The 19728-nt window shown below is 44.3% G+C and overlaps 1 long non-coding RNA gene across 1 annotated transcript in view; it reads left to right on the top strand.

Moving 5' to 3' along the window:
* Nucleotides 1-18274, top strand: part of LOC138990753 (uncharacterized) — a 137791-nt gene extending 119517 nt beyond the window's left edge. The window contains exons 2-3 of the long non-coding RNA XR_011466854.1: nt 16549-16666; nt 18125-18274. This is a non-coding gene — a long non-coding RNA (uncharacterized lncRNA). The remainder of the gene's footprint in view (nt 1-16548; nt 16667-18124) is intronic.
* The last annotated feature ends 1454 nt before the right edge of the window (nt 18275-19728 follow it).

Here is a 19728-nt window from a genome sequence, read left to right as displayed (position 1 = left end):
TATTGTCCTCTTCTCCTACCTTCAATCTTTCCCAGCCTCAGGGTCTTCTCCAGTGAGTCTGCTCTTATCATATTCCAGCCTCATCAGGCCATTGTGCTTGGGCAAGTCATTTCAGGTTTTTGGCTTGAATTTCCTCATCTTTAAAATGGAGGGAATATCAGTAATTATCTCCCTGTGTTGCTGTGATGATCCAATTCATGTGATGTATTTAGAGCCAGGCCTGTATAGAGAAAACTTGAGAGTCACTAATAAGATTTTTATTTTATTTATTTTTAGAAATATTTATTCATTTGGCTGTGCTGGGTCTTAGTTGCATCATGTGGGATCTTTAGTTGTAGAATGAGGGATCTTTAGATTCAGCATGAGAACTCTAAGTTGCAGCATTTGGGACCTAGTCCCCTGACCCAGGGTTGAACCCTGGCCCCTTGCATCAGGAGTACAGTCTCAGCCTCTGGACCACAAGGGAAGTCCCAGCATGGTTTTTAAATACAGAAGTTGATTACAACTATTTTCGATCTGTGATATTCATATATAGCATTTAAGTTTATGTCACTTCCTCGGTCAGGAATGCACCTCCTACTTAAAATCTTGTTATGAAAAAATAAGACACTGGGTGAAAAGTATTAAACACACATACACGTCTGTTTTCTTTTTTTGAAAAAAAATTTCTCTTTTACTGTATTTTAAGTTCCATTACCTATATTTTCACATTGATAATCTCTTTGTGATCAGGACTGAGAAAACCATGTCTTCCCACTTCCCAAGATGAAGCATACTTGTATATGACAGTTCCCCAAGTATAGATCTCATTTGCTGTTTGCTCTCATCATTGAACTGAATTCCTAAGAAGTCCAAGAAGAAAATTGCCTTCAACCACTGTAATAATTTCTAAGGGACCGTTGGACCTTCAATGCTGCTTTCATTTACATCCATTTTGCATGTTGATCTAAGTGTCATAAAAGTAGTGTAAATTAAAACTTCCAATCAAGAACACGGAATGCTGACTTTTTTCTGTGTTCAAATTGCAATGATTCTCTCTTAATTCAGGATGTATGGCCTTCCTTTTCTGTTGTTGTATTTCCCCCATTCGGGTTAAAATAAAAAAGCTTCCAGTCACTTCAGCAACAGATGTACTATAAGTTGAGCAGTCCTGTAATAACTCTTAAATGTAAAAGAACTTCAAAGGACAGTAGTACTATGCTAATCCAAGAAGCATTAACAGTCTCCTCCTCACCCACCCTGAAAAGGGAAGCCTTTATGCAACTAATTAGTTTACCATAGTAAATAATCCACTGACATTTAAAAGAAGCATTCCTATTGGAGCCTGGAGTCAATATTATGTTGCATGTTAAACTATAAATAGGGTGAATAATGGTGCCAGGCCCAGTTTTAAAATGCTATGGAAAATAAGCGAGCTCCATCTGGGTAGAATGGGTGTTACCAGCCTTCTATACACAAGTGTCCGGTTGCCTGGCTCAGGTTCCCTATAGCTGCCGTGGAAACTTGATGATTCATCTCACTTTCCAGCATGACTCTACCAGGTAGCTAAAAAAGTGAGTGAATGTTTCTCTTGGGGGAAAAAAAAATGTAGACGACGAAAGGAAACAAAATTTGTAACTGACTCAGGTAGATTCTATGTCATTTTGAGTGAGTGGAAAAACCAGGGCTTTCTATATAAGAAAATTTTGCAGCCACTTAGAACTTAAATGATTTGAAGAGTTTTGATAAAATCATATCAGGCTCCAGATCACTGTATTACGGACGATCTTGGCCTTGGAGGTCTGTGCACTTAATGATGTTCTTCCAAACTGCACATCACGTGTAGCAAGCCTGAAGCCCAGAATAGAAAAGTGAATGATGACACAGAATCTCTATGTGGAGAAAACGTCTCAAGCCCACGGATTGGGGTAAGGCAGAAACCAGGGGCTCAATTTAAGGCCTCATTAAAGAGGGAGTGAGGAGAGGGATAGAAAAAGAGAACCAGTATTTTTAGGGCTCACCTAGGCGGAGCCAAAGAAGCAGCTGCCTTTCCAGAATATATGAGGGGCCCAGAGCTTCTCACTTGCCTCATTCCTGAAATTCCAAACTTAAGAGCCACATATTCAAATTAAGTCTCTCTATGGCTGGACCCCATTCCTGTGTGTGACACATATTCTTCCATTCAGTGCATTGATTCAATATCTCCATTTTTTAAAAATTTTTTAAAGTTTATTTATTTCTAATTGAAGGATAATTGCTTTACAGTATAGTTGGTTTCTGCCATGCATCCATATGAATCAGCCAGAGGTATACTTATTCCTCTCCCTCTTGAACTTCCCTCCCACCCCATCCGACCCCTCTAGGTTATCACAGAGCCCTGTTTGAGCTCCTTGAGTTATATGGCAAATTCCCCCTGGTCATCTGTTTTGCATATGGTAATATATGTTTCCATGCTGCTCTTTCTATTTGTCCCGCCTTCTCCTTCCTCCCCCCTCCCCCGTGTATCCACAAGTCTCTGCTCTGTTTCTGCATCTCCATTCTTACCCTGCAAATAGGTTCATCAGTACCATCTTTCTAGATCCCATAAATGTGCATTAGTATACGATATTTGTTTTTCTCTTTATAATTTCACTGTATAAATAGGCTCTAGGTTCATCCACCTCATTAGAACTGACTCAAAAACGTTCCTTTTTATGGCTGAGTAGTATTCCACAGACATGAGTTTGAGCAAACTCCAGGAGATAGTGAAGGACAGGGCAACCTGGCATGCTGCATGCAGTCCCTGGGGTTGCAAAGAGTGGGACAAAATTTAACGACCGAACAACAACATGCCCCTGGGCCGAGGCTGCCCCCAAGTCTGTTGTTTCCCTCACGTGAGACCTCCTGGTGTGTGAGAAGGCTGAGTGTGGTCGGCTTCAGGGCCTGGTGGCAGGGTGCCCTTGGTCATCCCTGCACTGGGCAGAGCGTGTCTGCTGCACAGTGTGGTTACCCCCTTGCGTTAGGAGCTTTTGGGGGCAGGGATGGAGTTCACACACCCAGAGAACCCTCTGATCAGAGGATCAGGCTTTAGTTCTCTGAAGGTATCTTGGGACGTAGCATCTCTCTGAGGTTGTTCATGGTGGTGGCTATTTAAGTAGTTCTATTTCTGTTTTGGTTCTTGTGGTCTAATTACATCTGCTTGGGAAAGGATTCTGGGTGACTGGGGTGGGGTGCTTCCCAAGTGATGCTCGTGGTAAAGAACCCATCTGTCAAGGCAGGAGACACAAGAGACTTGGGTTTGATCCCTGGGTTGGAAAGACCCCCTGGAGGAGGGCATGGCAACCCACTCCAGTATTCTTGCCTGGAGAATCCCATGCACAGAGGAGCCTGGTGGGCTACAGTCCATGGGGTCGCAAAGAGACGGACATGACTGAAGTGATTTAGCACGCATGCACAGGACAGAGTTCTGAGTGGCCAGGATGGGCTGAGATACAGACTTCCCCAGGGTTATTCTGCACGTGCTGGTTTGATGAATGCTGTACTCTACCAAGGCCAGTGGCCCTGATGATTGAGGCTGGGAAGGCCTCTTAGCATCCCACTCTGGAATTGCCCTGGTCCTCCAGCCATTCTGCTCATCACGAGTGTGCTTCCACTCCAGGCCCTCTCCTGGCCACTCCAGTCAGGAAAGAGGTGAGGATGGGAGTGCCATTTTCTTGGGAACCCTGACCCAGTAACCCTTCCCTTAGGGATGGATGATGAAGGATAGCCCCTCTTGCTCCAGAGGGTTCCCAGCTCAGAATAAAGCCCAGATCTCTTGCTATGGTCTCCAGAGTCCTATGCACTGCGGCCCCTGTGAGTCTCACCTCTTTCACTTCCGTTGCTTACTCCAGGGCAGCCCAGCTGGCTCCTTTGTCAGCCGTGGATCCTGGGTGGATATAGGAGTCATCCCGCCTTGAGGCATTTGTGTTTGCTGTTCCTTCTGCCTTGGGTCGTTGGCAGGCCTTACTGATTCAAGGTCTTTATTCAACTATCTGCTCCAAGGTCTTATCAGAGGCCACCTTACCTGACAGACTACCTCCCTTCTCCGTGCCTTGCCTCTTACTCGGTACCCCTTCCTGACTATTTCCTCTCCTAGCTCTTCTTACTGTCTGACATGTGTTTTTGTTGTTTGTTTTTTTGCTGTGCTGGATCTTATTGTGGCATGCAGGCTCCTAGTTGCGGCATGTGGGATCTGGTTCCCTGGCCAGGGATGAGTCTGGGTCCCATGCATTGGGAGCGCAGAGTTTCAGCCAGTGGACCACAGGGAAATCCCTGTGTCGCGCATTTAATATAATAGCTAAGTGTCTCTCTCCCCTGATCACCCAAATACAAACTCCTTGAAAACAGTTACTTGGTATTCCCAGAGTCTAGAAGAGTATGTGGCACATTAGAAGGACTGTCGAATAATTTTGGAATGTTTGTCGAATGGGTGAGGGCAGTTTTCTCAAAAAAGAACTGTTGCTTCACTGTCTCTGTCTGTCTAACCCTGTTCACATCAGCTCACCACAGTGAAGCCACACCCTTGGCTGGATGATGACTTCTCACATTTATCCAGCTCTTTTCAGCCCTGTTTGACTTTTTGAAGCAGTTTGTACTATGAAAAGAGTATTATGGACTTTGGGGCCAGAGAGGTTTGGCATTGATTCCAATGCACCGCTTGGTAGCTATGTAATCCTGGGCAGGTCCTTTCACTTCTCTGGGCCACAATTTCCATCATAGTTAAGCTAGGATACTAATACCTCACTTGTGGGATTTTTCCAGGAGGATTAAGTGAGAGAACATATGTGAGATTCCTGGTCCTGGCTGGGGACTCACCAGCGCTCCGTACATGTTGGCTCCATTGCTCTCTTCCCGTCCCTGTCACACTCTGTGACTCCACTCTCTTCCTCATCTGCTCATCTCCAGTCAAATCTTTGTGTCCCTTGCACGCTTATCTTCATCCTTCTCTCCACTCCTAGAACTGCTGTTGCTCCTCAAGGGTGTCCGCAGCCTTGTTCTCTTTTTCTGCTACTGTGTGTCCCCTGGATTATTTCGTCCACACATCTGATCCCAGCTGCCACCTGTACATTGACTTATTTATTTATTTAGCTGTGCCAGGTCTTAGTTTTGGCACTCAGGATCTTCATATGCATCTAAGAGTTGTGTCATGTGGGATTTAGTTCCCTGACCAGGGATTGAACCCAGGCCCCCAACACTTGGAGTGTAGAGTCTTAGCCACTGGACCACGAGGGAAGTCCCTATCAATGATTTAAAACCCTCAGGCCCTTCCCAGTCCTCCTTCCTGGGCTCCAAACTCCTATTTCCTGCTGCCTTCTGACCACTCCACTCAGATGGCCAGCTGGTATCTCCAGCTCAACATATTTTAGCCAAGCTAATGAACTTCTCTACTCCCCCAACAGCTCGTCCTCTGCCTTATAGAATAGTATTTTCTGCTAAGCTGCTCATTGGAAGTTTGAGTCACTTTTCTCTCTCCTGTGTTCCATATCATTAAGATGAATAATTCCTTTTTTCATCTTTGTTTATGTTTGATTGAAGTCCAGTTGATTTACAATGTTGTGTTAGTTTCTGATGTACAGCAAAGTGATTCAGTTATACATAGATATACATGTTTTTTCCCATATTCTTTTCCATTCTGGTTAATTACAAGATACTGAGTATATTTCCCTGTGCTATACAGTAAGCCCTTGTTTATCTCTTTTATATATAGTAGCATGGACCTACTAATCCCAAATTCCTAATTTTATCCCTCCCCCCAACTTGTTTCCCCTTTGTTAACCATAAGTTTGTTTTTGTGAGTCTGTTTTGGAAATAAGTTCATTTCTATCATTTATTATTTAGATTCCACATATAAGCAATATTATACATGTTGTCTTTCTTTGTCTGACTTACTTCACTTAGTATGATAATCTCTAGGTTCATTCATGTGACTGCAAATGGCATTATTTCATTCTTTTTTATGGCTGAGTAGTATTCCGTTGTATGAAAAACAGATATGTATACCACATCATCCTTATCCATTTATCTGTCGATGGACATTTAGGTTGCTTCCATGTCTTGGCTATTAAGAATAGTGGTGTTGTGAACTTTGGGGTACACATATATCTTCAAATTAAAGTTTTCTCCAGATATATGCCCAGGAGTAGGGTTGTTGGATCTGTAATTTCTAATTTCTAAATACCCCTTAAACATTTTTACTCTCCCTGATGCTCCCTTAATTCCAACTCTAATCATTTCTCACCTGCTTTTGTTTTCACCTGGCCTCCCTCTTCAGAGTACTCTTTTCTAAACAATCCTCCAGTGTGAACTTTCTAAAATGGGAATGCAATCATGTTACATCCAGTTTAAAGCAAAATCCTTGGACCATTACCTGTTATCTTCAGGTCAAAGTGCAAAACTCTTTGGCGCAATAGATGAATCTTCATGAATCAGCCATTCTCAGCTACACTTGCAGTTGTCCCAACCCACTGTGTTACGACAAGCCCGCCTGCCTTTGCCCAAACTCTTCCCTTTGCCTGGAACACTCTCATCTTCCCCTCGTCAATTTGACAAACTCCAATTAGCCTTGCAGTACCAGGTATGATAGTTATCTCCTCTTTGACGCTTTGTTGACCTTAGTCCTTCCCCTACCTGAGAATACCCTTCTTGTAAGACTTATCCATTCTCCACTATAACCCACTGATTTTTCTCATGCCTTCTTATATTCAGGAATGTTGCTGAGGTTTTCACCTCTGATTCCCCAGCATTTAGCAAATTGCCTGACCCTCAATAAATAATGATTGACTCTGTTCAATCCACCTGCAATGCAGGAGACCTGAGTTTGATCCCTGAGTTGGGAAGATCCCCTGGAAGAGAGCATGGCAACCCACTCCAGTATTCTTGCCTGGAGAATTCTGTGGACAGAGACTCTGCCTGGCAGACCTACAGTTCACGGGGTTGCAAAGAGTCAGACACAACTGAAGTGACTGAGCACACATGCCATTATATGGCAGCCTGGATGGGAGGGGAGTTTGGAGGAGAATGGATGCATGTATATATATGGCTGAGTCCCTTTGCTGTCCACCTGAAACTATCACAACATTGTTAATTGGTTATATGCTAATACAAAATAAAAAGTTAAAAAATAAAGGTTGGGTTAGTGCAATACATTGGCCCATCCTTTATCTAAATATCTATCCACTTATCTATCTAAATTTATTTAGTTTTAAAATTGGAATATAGTCATTCTACAATGTTATGTTAGTTTTAGGTATGCTACATAAAGGGTTTTTTTTTTTTTTTTTTACATAAATGTTTGATATTTGCACACATTCACTTGTTCTTTAGGGCGCTGAAGTGGCTGATAAATTTGACTCTGCCTTTTTCCACCCCTGTCACCCTACTATCTGTGTGAATTGACTCTAGACTTGCTTTGTGAAGTGAAGTGAAAGTCACTCAGTTGTGTCTGACTCTTTGCGATCCCATGGACTGTAGCTCACCAGGCTCCTCTGTCCATGAGATTCTCCAGGCAAGAATACTGAAGTGGGTTGCCATTCCCTTCTCCAGGGGATCTTCCCATCTCAGAGATCAAACTTGGATCTCCTACATTTCAGGAGGATTCGTTACCATCTAAGCCAGCAGGTAGCTTCAGTTATTGCTTTCTTAAGAACTAGCTCAGTTTTTCTCCTGAATCACACTGGAGGGGTGTACATTGGACTAGTTCATCTGTAAGTTCCTCTTGGATTCTGGTGTTACAATCATACAGCAGGAGCAGAAACTGGGAGCCCCAGAGTCTTGCCCCAACTCTGCCACCAGGCAGCTCGCACAAGTCACGTAGCCTTGAGTTTCAATCTTGTGTAAAACGAAGAATATCCTTCTACATATTTGTGAAGATTCACCACGTACTGAAAACCTCAAATGCAAGGCAGTTTCTTTAGGGTTGTTACACTGCATATTTCTGCATTTTATACCATCTTAAAATAACGACGGACACTTGTCGCATGGCTGCCTGGTCTTGCTATTTTGAATCCGGAGAGGCTGTATCAAAAATTGTGAGTGAAGTCGTGAGAAAATAATGCAGTGTCCTGAAATAACCCAGAGCGTTCAGAACATTCCAGAAGACTCTCTGAGAGGAGTGGTCTAAGAATCCCTCTTTTGAAACCTGGACAAGCTGAGATGGAATTTTCTGGGGTGGAGCCATAAAGACTGGGCTGCACTGGGTCTTCATGAACTCTGTGCTGGAACATTCTGCTAATGTCCTCTTCTGAGACCACTGACAGTCACAGATGAGGATGTCTCTGCTGAGATTTAGAAATCTTGGAAGCCCCCAAAGTATGCTCCAAACATAGGCTTCTAGGTGGCTCAGCGGTAAAGAATCCACCTGCCAGTGCAGGAGACACAAGAGATGTGGGTTCGCTCCCTGGGTTAGGAAGATCCCCTGGAGGAGGGCATGGCAACCTACTCCATGCCATGGACATGAGAAATCCCATGGACCGAGGAACCTAGTGGGCTATAGTCTATGGGGTCACAGAGTCAGATATGATTAAAGCACGTAGAGCAGGCCCTGGAATCTGTCTGGTGTAACAGCCACAGGAATGAATGGGGTGGGGCAGGAGACCAGAGCAGGGATGGAGCCTGTTGGGATAAACCTGTCAGTTGGAAAAGACTTTGTGAGCAACTGCTATGTGTCAGGCCCTCTGTCGAGTTCTTGGGATGCAAAGATGACTAAGAAATGCTTGTGCTTGCAGTGGAAGAGGTACAGAAAGGGGTTCAGCATCAGCATGGTCTGTAGAAGAGGAGTGCCTCCAAGGAAGTGTGGTCCTGTCCTTCGTGGCTGAACACCACTGAGCGCTGCAGGGGCCAGGGACACAGGCTGCCTGGGTTTGCGTGTGCGAGGAAGCCTGGCCTGGTCCCCACTCCACTCGTTGAGTGTTAGTCACTCAGTTGTGTCCAACTTTTTGCAACACCATGGACTGTAGCACACCAGGCTCCTCTGTCCATGGAATTCTCCAGGCAAGAATACTGGAGTGGTAGCCATTTCCTTCTCCAGAAGATCTTCCTGCCCCAGGGATCAAACCTGGGTCTTCTGCATTGCAAGCAGATTCTTTACCATCTGAGTCACTAGGGAAGCCTCTACTCCACGCAGCCCCTTCCCAATAGCTGCATGAGTGACAGGGCTTCTTCTCTCTTATTTCTACACGGTGGTGGCCTGACTGCTTCCCAGAGGCTGAGAAGCAGAACCACGGGTGGTTTGCAAGCCACCCAAGAAAATGGTGCTCTCGCATGTGGTTCTCTTTGATTGATGCCAAAGCCTCTCTCACTTCAAATAACTTCCCCAGAAGTTTAAAATCAGATACCTTAAGGGTCTTCTATCCCACCATCCTGCCCAATGCCATACATACGTTCCCTGATAGGTACCAACCCTCTCTCTACTTGTACATTCTCATTCATAGGAACTCACTGCTCCTCAGACCACTGTTCCTTTGTGAATGTTGTGAGGAAATAATGCAGAGTCCTTAAATAACCCAGAGCACTCAGAACATTCCAGTAGACCCTCTTAGAGGAGTGGTCTAAGAATTCCTCTGTTGAAACCTATTTATTGTGGCTGAATTAGTGAATGGAAATTTGCAGCTCTGTAACTTCTATTTCTACCCCTTGGAGTTAGATGGGATTTCTCTGTTCCTGAACCTGTCTCCCCATCATTTCATACCAAGTCCCCTCACTCTATGGCCTCTTGACCCACTAACTTTCTTTGAGGCAGTCACAAACATTCGGATTCAGGTGGCAAACCTGTCTGCTGCCACAGGTCGTTTGCTCTTGCCGTGTCCTCTGCCTGGAAGACTTCCCCCTTTCTTCTAATCCGTGCTGCTAAGTTTGACTCTCCCTTCTCTTTCAGCTCCGTCATTTTCTTAGGAAAGCCCTCCCTAGCCCCTCTGACTTGGTCAAATCTCCTAGTTACAGACTTTCAGAATATTGTTATCTTAGATGAGGTTCTCTAAAAGCAGAGCCTGAGGCAGGGATGTGTGGGGACTTGTGATTTATTGCGGGAAGGAAGGAGGCAAGACAGAGATGAAGAAGTTGTTGCACAGGAAGGTGGCACTGTGTTCTGGCTTCAGCCTGATCTAGAGAGGGGCTCTGAAGGGCGGACTGAACTGCAGAGTCTGTCCTGACTGTAGGAAGATGTGGAAGGGGGCTCCTGTATTCCCTACTCCTGTACAACAATGATTGGTTGTGGGCTTCAGCGTGGGTGAACGTCCAAGCATTTCCTTCCAGAGATATCGATAGACAATACTCTTGAGAAGGTTGCATGCTGAGGCTTTAGGTGAAGACTTTAGGGATGGGCTCACCTAGCCCAACAAGTAAAGGCATCCCAGAGGTCTTGGTGGGGTACTAATCCTCCTCTTCATAGAACTTGCCCAAATAAACTTATACATGTGATTGTGTGATCACAACCTGTCTCTTCCATTGGAGCATAATCTCTTTTTAGGAAGGACCTGCATCTTTGTTTGCTTATAAGGTTTCTGTGTGCCAAGCACAGGGCTTGTAGATGGTCAGTATTCAGCGGGTACTAGTTGAGTAAATAAATTGATCAATGAAGAATGGATGAAGCCTACTTCCTCTTTTAGATTATAACTGTCTCTTTCACTTCCTTTTCTATTTATCAACCTTTGGACGCTTTCCATTCTGTCCTATGACATCTCTTCCTTTTTGGCTTCCTTGAATTCCATTGTCCATCCTAAGAATCCTACATCCTGGTGGTTAACAAGCCAGGGTTTATAGAGACATTCCTCAAGTGCTTGTTCTCAAGAGTGGGGACCAACCTGCCTTTGTAACAATGTGTAATTGTCAAGAGCCTCAAGGAAAGAGAAAAACACAGCAGATGGAATTTAGAGCAAGGTTCCCTTAGTGTTGCTTTCTGGGTATCAGGGGAAACACCGGTGACATAAGTCTGTTTTTAAATTCTCTTAGAAAGTTCCCTGGCAAACTTCCCATTGACTTTTTGCTATATCTCAGTACCTTATACTACTTAGATGAACGAAGATTTTTAAAAATTCTTGTTTATTTAATTAACCGAATCCCACTTGTTGCTATGTAGATTGTTGAGGGCTCAGGGCCCAGAAGCGATGTGATGAGAGAAGGCTAACACTGGTGCAGAGAAAGTGTTTGGAGCCTAAGAGCTTTTAGAAAGTTGAAGGCACTGAGGTCTGGGCAGAGGATCTTTATCAAATGATAGGAAGTTCAAAGGCACAAGGAGTCTGTCTTAAATCTAGGGCTGACTCTCTATTGGACAAGGAAGTAGAGTTCAAATGAGAGCTCTGCTTTGCGGAAGGGGATCTTCCTTCCTGATCCATGAATCAAACGCAAGTCTCCTGCATTGCAGGCAGATTCTTTACTGTCTGAGCCAACAGGGAAGCCAAAATTATTGGCTGGGATCTACTAACTTTGAAACAGTCTTCTAGGCCCTTTGAATATAGCAGTGGATGACATGGTAAAGTTCCCCCTTAAGGAGCATGTCAGGGTGTATCTGTGTGTGTGTGCGTGCACACATGTCTGTGCACATATCCAACCCTGATATTTCAGCTCTCTAAATCTGCACCTGAAACATGCATTCTCATCTGGATTTCTGCAACCTTACCTTCCATATGTCAGAACAGCATGGTGTTTGGGACAAGCACGAGGCCAGGCATGAGAAGAGCTGGTATCCATCCTGTGCTCTGTATGGCCCAGCTGGGTTACCTTGAGAACTATACTTCACCTCTCTGAGCCCCAGCTTCCTCTTTTATGAAACAGAAGGGTTGGAACAATGGCCTACAGCTGTAGAATTCTATGGATACATTTACTGTGGATCTGACTATGTGCAGATCTTCCCTGTAGCTCAGATGGTAAAGAATCTGCCTGCAATGCAGGAGACCTGGGTTCGATCCCTGGGTCAGGAAGATCCTCTGAAGAAGGGAATGGCAATCCATTCTCGTATTCTTGCCTGGAGAATCCCCATGGACAGAGGGCTACAGTTCGTGGGGTCGCAAAGAGTGGGACACGACAGAGCGACTAACACTGCTACTGCTACTGCCGCTGACTATGTGCTGGGTGCCTTCGTGGTGTCTCATTGGAGTTCATTTTCTCATTTATTTCTCTGCGAATCTGATGTCCTTGATTTATAGATGAGGAAACTGAAGCCAGAGAAGTGGAGTTACTTGCTTAAAGTCACTTAGCAAATTAGTGTCAGGGTCAGGATTAGACCCATTAGACTGGACTCCACATTCAGTGCTCTTTGTCATCAGCACAGCTGACCCTGCTCCATCTTGCGGCCTTCGCCCCATCGTTAAATCTGTTTCTCATCCACCCCTGTGCCTGCAGTCATCAGGGACCGCAAGGTGGGTGGCACTGGAGGGAGCCAGAAGGTAGAAGTGGAGGGAAATCCCATCAGGATCAGCTACAAGACTCTTAGAGCCATCCTGTTTTCAATGCCTGTCCCTGAAGCTTATTCCATGCTTACCAGTGAGTCAGCGTCAAGGGGGAAGGAGAGCCCAGGTCGGAACTCTGAGCAAGTGGAAACAGGATTTCATGTAAGTGAATCTGACACTCAGTGACAGGCATAATAATTTGAACTGTGGTGCTGGTAACAACTCTTTTTTTTTCTTTCTTTTTTTAAATTTAATTTTTTAATTTTACAATATTGTATTGGTTTTGCCAAACATCAACATGAATCCGCCAGGGTGTATGGTAAAGACTCTTGAGAGTCCCATGCACTGCAAGGAGATCAAACCAGTCAATCCCAAAGGAAATCAACCCTGAATATTCACTGGAAGGACTGAAGCTGAAGCACCAGTACTTTGGCCACTTGATGTGAAGAACTGACTCATTGGAAAAGACCTTGATGCTGGGAAAGATTGAAGGCAAAAGGAGAAGGGGAAACAGAGGATGAGATGGTTGGACGGCGTCACTGACTCAATGGACATGAGTTTTGAGTGAACTCCAGGAGAGAGTGAAAGACAGGGAAGCTGACGTGCTGCAGTCCATGGGGTCGCAAAGAGTCAGACAAACTTGGTGACTGAACAACAACAACATAGCAATGAAGAACAAATAGTCAATTGTTACATAAGTATGATTCAGATTGGGTTTTAAAGTTCAAGCTAAGCACTGGTCTTTTTAGACAAAGACTTGGCCACAATAGGGAATTTTTTACACCCAGCTTCCTCTCTTAAGTTACTCTCATGCTAGCTCTCACCTTTCCTGACTGTGTGTTCTTGGGCAGTGATTCCTTCAGCCCACTGTCCTGCAGTTTCATTACCTCTAAAATGGGCACAATAAACAACTTCCTGGGGTTTTGGTCAAGATTAGATATTATTTATGTAAACACTTTGTAAACAGCAAAGTGCCAGACAAATGTTTGTTACCGTGATGGACATTATGCCATCCTAGTTGCTGGGAATATAAGAAAGAGGACTCATGCCTGGCCTGTAAATTGCTATTTTCTTGATGCCCTTGTGGTTGTGGCTGGGTGGATGACTTGAGTGTTTTAGGATCAGGGTCCCCAACCTTCAGGATCTAATGCCTGATGATCTGAAGTGCAGCTGATGTAATAATAATAGAAGTAAAGCGCACAATACATGTAATATGCTTGAATCATCCTGAAACCATCCCCCCCGCCCCAGTCCATGGAAAAATTGTCTTCCACAAATTGAATGCTAATGCCAAAGAAGGTTGGGGACCACCGTCTAGGTGCTGCAGGTCACCTGGTTTCCTGTTTCTCACCTCCCTTGTTTAATGTTACACAAAGAGCACACTGAGTTGACTTAAGGGACCATTCAAAACTCCAGTCTCCTAGTGAAGATTTTCCTAACAGCAGATTTGTCAGTAACTGAGGGCTCAGTAGAGAAGCACAACCCGAGTGGGTGCTGGTGTGGGCTGCTGACTGGGAGATGCCCCCGGGGTGGCCTGGCTTGGGGCAGAATAGGAGCAGGGAGCCGTAACTACCCCCACCCAGGCATGACGGGTGAGTGGGGCAGAGACGGGCCATTGGCCTCTCACAGCAACCTCACTTCTTCCTTTATTCCCAGAGTGCTTGGTCTGAGCTGAGCACATGGCCGTCAAGCTCTTTTACACTTAGGTGACAGCTGTGCAGATGAGTTCTGTGATGTGAGCAAAGTGATGCTGGGTGCAGCTTCGGGGTTGTGCCCTTAAAGGGACAAGGTCTGTACTTAGTCTCCTCCCCTTTCTGTAGGCTGGAAGGTTGACGTCATAGCTGGAGGAACAGTGGGAACTTGGACTGTAAGACGGAAACGGCCTGCGGAGAATGGCAGAAGGTCAAAAGAGCCAGTGTTCCCAGCACCATAGGGCCAATGTGACTAGTAATGAAGTACTTATCCAAACCCTGTCACACGAGGGAGAAATGTGTCCTAATTTGTTTAAGCCTCTGTTATTTTAGCATTTGCTATAGTAACTGTCTCTTAATCCAGTGAGAAAGGTTATTCTGTGCCCTGGTAAAGACAGACACCTCCATACACCATGGGAACCACTTGATGAGGTTGTTGTAATTTCATGGAATGAGCTCAGATGCTGACATTGAAAGGCGACTTTGGCATTGCCATGTGATAATTTTTCAGGATGTTGTAAGCCTCTGTACCTGTTTCATCAGTAAAAATAATAATAGACATAATGGTATCGGTTTCTCATGTTTTAAATTGAGCCCATAGCTTGGTTCAGGTGCTACACATTGTCTGGATTACATAAAGCTGAGAGGTCATAAGTAAACATAATACAGATTATACATCTATAAGCATTATTATTAGATTTTTCCTGCTCTAATTTCTTGTTTACTTTAGCTACTTATGGGCCTTGACCCTCCCTGAGGCTTTAAATCCCCCCAAACAGCAGTTCCCAACCTTTTTGGCACCACGAACTGGCTTTGTGGAAGATGATTTTTCCACGGACCAGGGTAGGGTGGGAGGTGGTTTTCAGATCAGATCAGATCAGTCGCTCAGTCGTGTCCGACTCTTTGTGACACCATGAATCGCAGCACGCCAGGCCTCCCTGTCCATCACCAACTCCCGGAGTTCACCCAGACTCACGTCCATCGAGTCAGTGATGCCATCCAGCCATCTCATCCTCTGTCGTCCCCTTCTCCTCCTGCCCCCAATCCCCCCCAGCATCAGAGTCTTTTCCAGTGAGTCAACTCTTCGCATGAGGTGGCCAAAGTACTGGAGTTTCAGCTTTAGCATCATTCCTTCCAAAGAAATCCCAGGGCTGATCTCCTTCAGAATGGAATGGTTGGATCTCCTTGCAGTCCAAGGGACTCTCAAGAGTCTTCTCCAACATTGGGATGATTCAAATGCATTAAATTTAGTGTGCACTTTACTTCTATTATTATTACCTTAGCTTCACCTCAAATTATTAGGCATTATATCCCGGAGGTTGGGGACCTAGTTCAAAACTGAGCACATAATAGGTACTTATGAATGTGTTGAAGACATAGCTTATCTTTAAGTGGGAATACTTTTATCCACAGAGTGACATTTTATCTTGATTTAAAGTTTTTTTACTGTTAATATACATGACAAAATTGACCATTTTTAAAAAGTCATTTTAAGTGTACAGTTCAGTGGCTTTAAATCCATTCATGCTGTGTAACCATCACCACTATCCATTTCCAGAATTTCTCCACCATTCCAAATAGAAATGAAATGCCCAGTAAACAATCACCCCTCATTTCTCCCCTCCTCCAAGCCCCTGGGGAACTACTCTGCTCTCTGTCTCTATGATGTTGCCTATTCTCGGTGCCCCATGGAGGAGGGGTCATGCAGCATTTGTCCTTTTGTGTCTGGTTTATTTCACTCAGCGTAGTTATCTCAAAGTTCATCAGTGATGTAGCACATATCAGAACCTCATTCCTTTTTAAAGCTGAGCAATATTCTATTGCATGTGTTTCTCCACTGATGTATGCTTTGGTTGCTTCCACACAAGTGGACCAGTTTGGCTGTTGTGAATAATACTGCTGTGAACATGGGTGTGCAAGTCTTAATTTGATTTTTTTTTCCCCCCGGCTGTGCTGGGTGTTCGTTGCTGCTTGTGGGCTTTAGTCATGGAAAGCAGGCTTCTCATTGTGCTGGCTCCTCTTGTTGGGGAGCTCAGGCTCTAGGTACGAGGGCGTCAGTGGCTGGTGCTGTGCAGGCATATGGCATCTTCCCAGCCCAGGGATTGAACTTGTGTCCCCTGTATTGGCACATGGATTCTTAACCACTGGACCACCAGGGAAGTCCCTTAATTTGATGTTAAAGCAACAACTTGGACTTCACATCTGGAGTGGACACCCATGTTTCTCTGGGGTGGGACAGCACTGGGACCGGCTCCAGTGTTTTTGTTGGAGCCTTGCTTAGGATATTGACAGAGTCTTGTGAATGCCTAGACACAACATCTCATCCCTGGTACAGCTGCGAGAATGTTCACAGTGTGTGGCCATCTCCTCACTTTGTATGGAGGGACTCTGAGGAATAGAGAAACCACAGGGAGGGTGACATTAGCGTGGATGGGCACAAAACGTGTTGGTCTAAGTGAATCTCTCCCTGTCCCTTCCAGGGTATGACATGTCCAAACTGATCTTGGTGGACTGGATGAAACGGGCAGGGGGCTTGATTTACTGAAGAGTCAGAGGTTGGTGTCCGAGCTTGAGGTCGGCCTTCCGTATCCTGGAACAGTGAGTGCTGCATGTGTTTGGTTGATAATCCTTTGGTGGTTGGCTCGCTGGTACAGAAGCAGAAACTGATGACCCTGAAGCCGTGTGACAGCAGAAGAATGCCTGGGGAAGGCGGCCATTACTCTGGTTCCTGAGAAATGCCATCAGGAGGATTCTCACTTAGGTCACAGAGCTCCAAAGACACAGCTCCCCAGGCCTGCAGGTTTCATACCAGCTGCCAGTGAATTCTCTAATCCGTGTCAACAGAGAAAGCACTGCACAGCCCTGGAGTCTCTCGTGTTGATCCTGGTGTCTGTGAGATCAGATTCCGGGATGATGGGATTTTAAACGTCTCTGAGTCTTAGACAGAGTCAGCTAAGGACAGAACAAGCAGGTGTTCTTATATGACCTTGGTTTTGAGATCTGTCTCTTTGGGTTTCAGTCATTCAGTAAAAATTCAGATCCTTTTATGTGTCGTGGTTGTAAACTGTGTTTATTGCTTGTTAGACTGTGTAAAAGGCCTAATAAGATACACTAAAAAAATAAGGCTGTTGGCCTATTAGGAAAAAAAAAAAGGACTCAATTTTCATTTTTTTGGTTAACTGTAGAAATACAAGAGTTTATGGAACATTATAGCTCCAAACCCAGGGCCTGGGCTGCAGTTTTGTTTTGCTTGCTGGGTTTCTAAAAAATTAATTAGCTCTTTTTCTTTTTAAAATTATAGTTTATGTACAGTATTATGTAAGTTAACAGGAGTACAATATGTGATTCACAATTTTTAAAGGTTATACTCCATTTATAGTTATTATAAAATATTGGTTATATTCTCCATGTTGTACATATGTCCTTGTAGCTTATTTTGTACCTAACGGTTTGTACGCCTTAATCCCTTACTCCTACATTGCCCCCCCAATTGCCTGTCTCATATTTCTCTCTTTTTTAAAAAAATTATTTGGCCTTACTTGCAGCATGGGCTTCTCTCTAGTTGTGGCTGCAGGCTTAGTTGCCTTGTGGCGTATGGGATCTTAGTTCCCCAACCAGGGTTCAAACCCACATCCCCTGCATTGGAAAACAGATTCTTAAACACTGGACCACAAGGGAAGTCCCCACCCCACCCCACACCTCTTTTTTAGTTGCAAAAGAAATACGTGCATATTGCCTTAGCCTAGGAAACAAGAGCTTAAAGAAAAGTTTAAGTGCCTCTGGTTCGTTGGGAGGTACAATGCCAAGGTGGCCGGAATGAGGGAATCGGATTGTGGAGCCTGGGAGGAATGGGGAGCAGATATAAGGCGGTCTGTTATGACTGATAGACACAGAAGGTGGCTACTGCTTCACAGACGAGTCTAGCCAGTTTCTCTGCCCCAAGTGGTAGCTCTGGATGAGATGTGCAGAAACATCACACCCTGGAGCAGTTCCTTGGGGGATGAATGAGGAATAAATGTATTTGTTGACTCTTTCCCTTTTCCTGTCCTTCCACAGGGTGAAGTTCACCTTCAGGACATTATTTCTCCTCATTCCCAGGTTGCTTCCCTCTGACCCCTTAGCAGTTGCAGAGAAGTGAGACCCCAGGGTGTGGTACTTCATCTGAAGTGGTGGGAGGAGCCAGCGATGCTGGCCCTTTACTTCACCTGGGGAACCAGTGTGTCACAAGGGCAGCAGGTGAGTGGGGCAAGCACCAGAGATCTGGGAGAGAGATGAAGCTGAAGGATTCCAGGCAGGCCCTACCGTGTGTCAGTACAGTACACGGTAAACGCCAAAGCGATACTAAAGAGGGGGCGAGAAATAAGTTTCCCTTCCATTGCAGACCTTCAAGTCACTATCTGTAGTTTGCCACAACATCCTGTGTATACAACCTTCATCTGTGTTGATGAGATTGTATCAGAATAAGATTTTGCTGCTTATAGCAAACCTTCCAAATACAGGGCTTAAGGGAGGTAGAGGTTTATTATTCTTTGTCTTATAAACTTCAGAGGAAGCTGAGAAGGTAGAAGGAAGGCAGACGAGCAGTGGCTTCCTAGTGAGCACTCTGTCCCATTGTGTTTAGCATGGCTTCTGTCCTCAGAGTTGCTTTACATTTTCAAAATAGTTACTGGAACTCCAGCCGTTTCCAGGCCACAAGGAAAACAGAAAGAACAAAAAGATGTGCTTTCCTAGCAGAGTGAACCTCATTTAAGCAGTTTTCTCAGAGGCCCTGCCTTACAGTGCCCACTTATCTCATTGGCCATCCTTAACTGCAGTGGAGGCTGAGAAATAAGGCCTTTTGGCGGGAACCCTGCAGCCTGGAATAAAATCCTATTTCATTTAGTAAGAATGAAGGAAAGAGTGAGTACTGGGTAGACATCTGGCAGCTTCATTTTACACAAATTCAACACCTTGCATGTAAAAATTTAATGCATCTTGTAAGCTTACTTCATTGATTTGAATACCTGTATTGCATTCTATTGTGCGGAAATACTAAAATTTATGTAACATGTCCTCCGTGGCTAGATATTTAAGTTACTTCCCATATTTTAGCTATTATAAACAGTGCTGCAGTTAACATTTGCATGTATACATATGTATTTACTCATTATTTGAATCTATGTCCCCAGGATAGATTTACAAATGAGCAATGGCTGAGTTAAGAGGGTAACTGTATTTTACATTTTACCATATATTGTCACATAGCTTTCTAAAGTGTTGGCATTAATTTACCTTCTACCCAACAGTGTGTGAGTGCTTATTGCCTTCAGATAAGCACTGTGAAAATAATACGGATAACACTGTGTATCATTAACCTTTATGATTTCCTCCAATTTGATGTAAAAATGGTATCAATTTAAATTTTATTCATTGTGACATTAACTTTTTAAGTGATAGTGTAAATGGTCATTTCTACCTACTTCCTGTCCTAAAGTAGTTTATATCATAAATACCATGAATGGGTATTTGTATAACTCTTAAGATTCAGAAAGGAAGATTTACATTTTCAATTTGCAATCCATTCTAGTGGATTAAAAATTTTTTCATGTTAAAAAAAGAACAGCTTTATTGATATATAATTCATATACAACAAAATTCACTCCTTTAAAGTGTACAATTCA

This window comes from Bos mutus, chromosome 14, assembly GCF_027580195.1.
Source record: "Bos mutus isolate GX-2022 chromosome 14, NWIPB_WYAK_1.1, whole genome shotgun sequence".
Classification (NCBI taxonomy): Eukaryota; Metazoa; Chordata; class Mammalia; order Artiodactyla; family Bovidae; genus Bos; species Bos mutus.
Note: the sequence above shows the minus strand (reverse complement) of the source record. Positions and strands in the feature narration are given on the sequence as shown.